Here is a 7,242-nt window from a genome sequence, read left to right as displayed (position 1 = left end):
GGGGTGGGGGGGGGGGGGGGTGGGGGGGGGGGGGGGTGGGGGGGGGGGGGGGTGGGGGGGGGGGGGGGTGGGGGGGGGGGGGGGTGGGGGGGGGGGGGGGTGGGGGGGGGGGGGGGTGGGGGGGGGGGGGGGTGGGGGGGGGGGGGGGTGGGGGGGGGGGGGGGTGGGGGGGGGGGGGGGTGGGGGGGGGGGGGGGTGGGGGGGGGGGGGGGTGGGGGGGGGGGGGGGTGGGGGGGGGGGGGGGTGGGGGGGGGGGGGGGTGGGGGGGGGGGGGGGTGGGGGGGGGGGGGGGTGGGGGGGGGGGGGGGTGGGGGGGGGGGGGGGTGGGGGGGGGGGGGGGTGGGGGGGGGGGGGGGTGGGGGGGGGGGGGGGTGGGGGGGGGGGGGGGTGGGGGGGGGGGGGGGTGGGGGGGGGGGGGGGTGGGGGGGGGGGGGGGTGGGGGGGGGGGGGGGTGGGGGGGGGGGGGGGTGGGGGGGGGGGGGGGTGGGGGGGGGGGGGGGTGGGGGGGGGGGGGGGTGGGGGGGGGGGGGGGTGGGGGGGGGGGGGGGTGGGGGGGGGGGGGGGTGGGGGGGGGGGGGGGTGGGGGGGGGGGGGGGTGGGGGGGGGGGGGGGTGGGGGGGGGGGGGGGTGGGGGGGGGGGGGGGTGGGGGGGGGGGGGGGTGGGGGGGGGGGGGGGTGGGGGGGGGGGGGGGTGGGGGGGGGGGGGGGTGGGGGGGGGGGGGGGTGGGGGGGGGGGGGGGTGGGGGGGGGGGGGGGTGGGGGGGGGGGGGGGTGGGGGGGGGGGGGGGTGGGGGGGGGGGGGGGTGGGGGGGGGGGGGGGTGGGGGGGGGGGGGGGTGGGGGGGGGGGGGGGTGGGGGGGGGGGGGGGTGGGGGGGGGGGGGGGTGGGGGGGGGGGGGGGTGGGGGGGGGGGGGGGTGGGGGGGGGGGGGGGTGGGGGGGGGGGGGGGTGGGGGGGGGGGGGGGTGGGGGGGGGGGGGGGTGGGGGGGGGGGGGGGTGGGGGGGGGGGGGGGTGGGGGGGGGGGGGGGTGGGGGGGGGGGGGGGTGGGGGGGGGGGGGGGTGGGGGGGGGGGGGGGTGGGGGGGGGGGGGGGTGGGGGGGGGGGGGGGTGGGGGGGGGGGGGGGTGGGGGGGGGGGGGGGTGGGGGGGGGGGGGGGTGGGGGGGGGGGGGGGTGGGGGGGGGGGGGGGTGGGGGGGGGGGGGGGTGGGGGGGGGGGGGGGTGGGGGGGGGGGGGGGTGGGGGGGGGGGGGGGTGGGGGGGGGGGGGGGTGGGGGGGGGGGGGGGTGGGGGGGGGGGGGGGTGGGGGGGGGGGGGGGTGGGGGGGGGGGGGGGTGGGGGGGGGGGGGGGTGGGGGGGGGGGGGGGTGGGGGGGGGGGGGGGTGGGGGGGGGGGGGGGTGGGGGGGGGGGGGGGTGGGGGGGGGGGGGGGTGGGGGGGGGGGGGGGTGGGGGGGGGGGGGGGTGGGGGGGGGGGGGGGTGGGGGGGGGGGGGGGTGGGGGGGGGGGGGGGTGGGGGGGGGGGGGGGTGGGGGGGGGGGGGGGTGGGGGGGGGGGGGGGTGGGGGGGGGGGGGGGTGGGGGGGGGGGGGGGTGGGGGGGGGGGGGGGTGGGGGGGGGGGGGGGTGGGGGGGGGGGGGGGTGGGGGGGGGGGGGGGTGGGGGGGGGGGGGGGTGGGGGGGGGGGGGGGTGGGGGGGGGGGGGGGTGGGGGGGGGGGGGGGTGGGGGGGGGGGGGGGTGGGGGGGGGGGGGGGTGGGGGGGGGGGGGGGTGGGGGGGGGGGGGGGTGGGGGGGGGGGGGGGTGGGGGGGGGGGGGGGTGGGGGGGGGGGGGGGTGGGGGGGGGGGGGGGTGGGGGGGGGGGGGGGTGGGGGGGGGGGGGGGTGGGGGGGGGGGGGGGTGGGGGGGGGGGGGGGTGGGGGGGGGGGGGGGTGGGGGGGGGGGGGGGTGGGGGGGGGGGGGGGTGGGGGGGGGGGGGGGTGGGGGGGGGGGGGGGTGGGGGGGGGGGGGGGTGGGGGGGGGGGGGGGTGGGGGGGGGGGGGGGTGGGGGGGGGGGGGGGTGGGGGGGGGGGGGGGTGGGGGGGGGGGGGGGTGGGGGGGGGGGGGGGTGGGGGGGGGGGGGGGTGGGGGGGGGGGGGGGTGGGGGGGGGGGGGGGTGGGGGGGGGGGGGGGTGGGGGGGGGGGGGGGTGGGGGGGGGGGGGGGTGGGGGGGGGGGGGGGTGGGGGGGGGGGGGGGTGGGGGGGGGGGGGGGTGGGGGGGGGGGGGGGTGGGGGGGGGGGGGGGTGGGGGGGGGGGGGGGTGGGGGGGGGGGGGGGTGGGGGGGGGGGGGGGTGGGGGGGGGGGGGGGTGGGGGGGGGGGGGGGTGGGGGGGGGGGGGGGTGGGGGGGGGGGGGGGTGGGGGGGGGGGGGGGTGGGGGGGGGGGGGGGTGGGGGGGGGGGGGGGTGGGGGGGGGGGGGGGTGGGGGGGGGGGGGGGTGGGGGGGGGGGGGGGTGGGGGGGGGGGGGGGTGGGGGGGGGGGGGGGTGGGGGGGGGGGGGGGTGGGGGGGGGGGGGGGTGGGGGGGGGGGGGGGTGGGGGGGGGGGGGGGTGGGGGGGGGGGGGGGTGGGGGGGGGGGGGGGTGGGGGGGGGGGGGGGTGGGGGGGGGGGGGGGTGGGGGGGGGGGGGGGTGGGGGGGGGGGGGGGTGGGGGGGGGGGGGGGTGGGGGGGGGGGGGGGTGGGGGGGGGGGGGGGTGGGGGGGGGGGGGGGTGGGGGGGGGGGGGGGTGGGGGGGGGGGGGGGTGGGGGGGGGGGGGGGTGGGGGGGGGGGGGGGTGGGGGGGGGGGGGGGTGGGGGGGGGGGGGGGTGGGGGGGGGGGGGGGTGGGGGGGGGGGGGGGTGGGGGGGGGGGGGGGTGGGGGGGGGGGGGGGTGGGGGGGGGGGGGGGTGGGGGGGGGGGGGGGTGGGGGGGGGGGGGGGTGGGGGGGGGGGGGGGTGGGGGGGGGGGGGGGTGGGGGGGGGGGGGGGTGGGGGGGGGGGGGGGTGGGGGGGGGGGGGGGTGGGGGGGGGGGGGGGTGGGGGGGGGGGGGGGTGGGGGGGGGGGGGGGTGGGGGGGGGGGGGGGTGGGGGGGGGGGGGGGTGGGGGGGGGGGGGGGTGGGGGGGGGGGGGGGTGGGGGGGGGGGGGGGTGGGGGGGGGGGGGGGTGGGGGGGGGGGGGGGTGGGGGGGGGGGGGGGTGGGGGGGGGGGGGGGTGGGGGGGGGGGGGGGTGGGGGGGGGGGGGGGTGGGGGGGGGGGGGGGTGGGGGGGGGGGGGGGTGGGGGGGGGGGGGGGTGGGGGGGGGGGGGGGTGGGGGGGGGGGGGGGTGGGGGGGGGGGGGGGTGGGGGGGGGGGGGGGTGGGGGGGGGGGGGGGTGGGGGGGGGGGGGGGTGGGGGGGGGGGGGGGTGGGGGGGGGGGGGGGTGGGGGGGGGGGGGGGTGGGGGGGGGGGGGGGTGGGGGGGGGGGGGGGTGGGGGGGGGGGGGGGTGGGGGGGGGGGGGGGTGGGGGGGGGGGGGGGTGGGGGGGGGGGGGGGTGGGGGGGGGGGGGGGTGGGGGGGGGGGGGGGTGGGGGGGGGGGGGGGTGGGGGGGGGGGGGGGTGGGGGGGGGGGGGGGTGGGGGGGGGGGGGGGTGGGGGGGGGGGGGGGTGGGGGGGGGGGGGGGTGGGGGGGGGGGGGGGTGGGGGGGGGGGGGGGTGGGGGGGGGGGGGGGTGGGGGGGGGGGGGGGTGGGGGGGGGGGGGGGTGGGGGGGGGGGGGGGTGGGGGGGGGGGGGGGTGGGGGGGGGGGGGGGTGGGGGGGGGGGGGGGTGGGGGGGGGGGGGGGTGGGGGGGGGGGGGGGTGGGGGGGGGGGGGGGTGGGGGGGGGGGGGGGTGGGGGGGGGGGGGGGTGGGGGGGGGGGGGGGTGGGGGGGGGGGGGGGTGGGGGGGGGGGGGGGTGGGGGGGGGGGGGGGTGGGGGGGGGGGGGGGTGGGGGGGGGGGGGGGTGGGGGGGGGGGGGGGTGGGGGGGGGGGGGGGTGGGGGGGGGGGGGGGTGGGGGGGGGGGGGGGTGGGGGGGGGGGGGGGTGGGGGGGGGGGGGGGTGGGGGGGGGGGGGGGTGGGGGGGGGGGGGGGTGGGGGGGGGGGGGGGTGGGGGGGGGGGGGGGTGGGGGGGGGGGGGGGTGGGGGGGGGGGGGGGTGGGGGGGGGGGGGGGTGGGGGGGGGGGGGGGTGGGGGGGGGGGGGGGTGGGGGGGGGGGGGGGTGGGGGGGGGGGGGGGTGGGGGGGGGGGGGGGTGGGGGGGGGGGGGGGTGGGGGGGGGGGGGGGTGGGGGGGGGGGGGGGTGGGGGGGGGGGGGGGTGGGGGGGGGGGGGGGTGGGGGGGGGGGGGGGTGGGGGGGGGGGGGGGTGGGGGGGGGGGGGGGTGGGGGGGGGGGGGGGTGGGGGGGGGGGGGGGTGGGGGGGGGGGGGGGTGGGGGGGGGGGGGGGTGGGGGGGGGGGGGGGTGGGGGGGGGGGGGGGTGGGGGGGGGGGGGGGTGGGGGGGGGGGGGGGTGGGGGGGGGGGGGGGTGGGGGGGGGGGGGGGTGGGGGGGGGGGGGGGTGGGGGGGGGGGGGGGTGGGGGGGGGGGGGGGTGGGGGGGGGGGGGGGTGGGGGGGGGGGGGGGTGGGGGGGGGGGGGGGTGGGGGGGGGGGGGGGTGGGGGGGGGGGGGGGTGGGGGGGGGGGGGGGTGGGGGGGGGGGGGGGTGGGGGGGGGGGGGGGTGGGGGGGGGGGGGGGTGGGGGGGGGGGGGGGTGGGGGGGGGGGGGGGTGGGGGGGGGGGGGGGTGGGGGGGGGGGGGGGTGGGGGGGGGGGGGGGTGGGGGGGGGGGGGGGTGGGGGGGGGGGGGGGTGGGGGGGGGGGGGGGTGGGGGGGGGGGGGGGTGGGGGGGGGGGGGGGTGGGGGGGGGGGGGGGTGGGGGGGGGGGGGGGTGGGGGGGGGGGGGGGTGGGGGGGGGGGGGGGTGGGGGGGGGGGGGGGTGGGGGGGGGGGGGGGTGGGGGGGGGGGGGGGTGGGGGGGGGGGGGGGTGGGGGGGGGGGGGGGTGGGGGGGGGGGGGGGTGGGGGGGGGGGGGGGTGGGGGGGGGGGGGGGTGGGGGGGGGGGGGGGTGGGGGGGGGGGGGGGTGGGGGGGGGGGGGGGTGGGGGGGGGGGGGGGTGGGGGGGGGGGGGGGTGGGGGGGGGGGGGGGTGGGGGGGGGGGGGGGTGGGGGGGGGGGGGGGTGGGGGGGGGGGGGGGTGGGGGGGGGGGGGGGTGGGGGGGGGGGGGGGTGGGGGGGGGGGGGGGTGGGGGGGGGGGGGGGTGGGGGGGGGGGGGGGTGGGGGGGGGGGGGGGTGGGGGGGGGGGGGGGTGGGGGGGGGGGGGGGTGGGGGGGGGGGGGGGTGGGGGGGGGGGGGGGTGGGGGGGGGGGGGGGTGGGGGGGGGGGGGGGTGGGGGGGGGGGGGGGTGGGGGGGGGGGGGGGTGGGGGGGGGGGGGGGTGGGGGGGGGGGGGGGTGGGGGGGGGGGGGGGTGGGGGGGGGGGGGGGTGGGGGGGGGGGGGGGTGGGGGGGGGGGGGGGTGGGGGGGGGGGGGGGTGGGGGGGGGGGGGGGTGGGGGGGGGGGGGGGTGGGGGGGGGGGGGGGTGGGGGGGGGGGGGGGTGGGGGGGGGGGGGGGTGGGGGGGGGGGGGGGTGGGGGGGGGGGGGGGTGGGGGGGGGGGGGGGTGGGGGGGGGGGGGGGTGGGGGGGGGGGGGGGTGGGGGGGGGGGGGGGTGGGGGGGGGGGGGGGTGGGGGGGGGGGGGGGTGGGGGGGGGGGGGGGTGGGGGGGGGGGGGGGTGGGGGGGGGGGGGGGTGGGGGGGGGGGGGGGTGGGGGGGGGGGGGGGTGGGGGGGGGGGGGGGTGGGGGGGGGGGGGGGTGGGGGGGGGGGGGGGTGGGGGGGGGGGGGGGTGGGGGGGGGGGGGGGTGGGGGGGGGGGGGGGTGGGGGGGGGGGGGGGTGGGGGGGGGGGGGGGTGGGGGGGGGGGGGGGTGGGGGGGGGGGGGGGTGGGGGGGGGGGGGGGTGGGGGGGGGGGGGGGTGGGGGGGGGGGGGGGTGGGGGGGGGGGGGGGTGGGGGGGGGGGGGGGTGGGGGGGGGGGGGGGTGGGGGGGGGGGGGGGTGGGGGGGGGGGGGGGTGGGGGGGGGGGGGGGTGGGGGGGGGGGGGGGTGGGGGGGGGGGGGGGTGGGGGGGGGGGGGGGTGGGGGGGGGGGGGGGTGGGGGGGGGGGGGGGTGGGGGGGGGGGGGGGTGGGGGGGGGGGGGGGGGGGGGGGGGGGGGGGTGGGGGGGGGGGGGGGTGGGGGGGGGGGGGGGTGGGGGGGGGGGGGGGTTGGGGGGGGGGGGGGGGTGGGGGGGCAGGGGCTGATGGGAATTGTAGTCCATAACATCTGGAGTGCCAAAGGTTCGCCATCACGGAAATAGAAGGATTTTCCAGAGGAGAATAGTTTCCCTGCAGTTTTCTACACCAGCTGAAAAACTGTTCCTGGGGGTTGGAAGACCCTTGGGGACAGGGGTAGGATTCCCCTGTGAGGTACCACTAGAATGAGGAATCAGTAGACATTGCTTGTGGAGCTCTTGCTCTGTTTGCAGAAGAGATAAAAGGACGGGACCAGGTCGATTCATGCTGATCTTGTTTCTGATTGTGCATCTCAGGGGTTGGACTGTGCAACCAGTTTGATGTGCCCCAAGGTGTTTTGGATGCCTGTTTAGTGAACAGCAGCACACAGTGTTGCGTGGTGAAGCAAATCTCAACAGTATTTTTGGCCTGCTGTTTAAATAATTTGTTTTAAACTATCAAGCTAGCAGTATCCTTTGGGTAATCTTACAATGTTTATTTGTTTTTAAAATATTTATCTTCGGCTCTGTCAATAGCAATTAGAAGAAGAGTTTGGATTTATATCACCCCTTTCTCTCCTGTAAGGAGACTCAAAGGGGCTTATAATCTCCTTTCCCTTCCTCCCACAACAAACACCTGGGGGGGGGGGGGCTGCGAGAGTTCTGAAGAACTGTGACTAGCCCAAGGTCACCCAGCTGGCATGTGTTGGAATGCACAGGCTAATCTCGTTCTCCAGATAAACCTCCACAATTCAAGTGGCAGAACGGGGAATCAAACCCGGTTCTCCAGATTAGAGTGCACCTGCTCTTAACCACTATGCCACTGCTGCTCTCCAATTACCTTTTTGGTTCCCAAAGGTAAGCTGTAGTATCATGACTGG

This window comes from Sphaerodactylus townsendi, linkage group LG09 (genome assembly GCF_021028975.2).
Source record: "Sphaerodactylus townsendi isolate TG3544 linkage group LG09, MPM_Stown_v2.3, whole genome shotgun sequence".
Classification (NCBI taxonomy): Eukaryota; Metazoa; Chordata; class Lepidosauria; order Squamata; family Sphaerodactylidae; genus Sphaerodactylus; species Sphaerodactylus townsendi.
The sequence above is the reverse complement of the archived record's forward strand: the minus strand, read 5'-3'. Positions refer to the sequence as shown.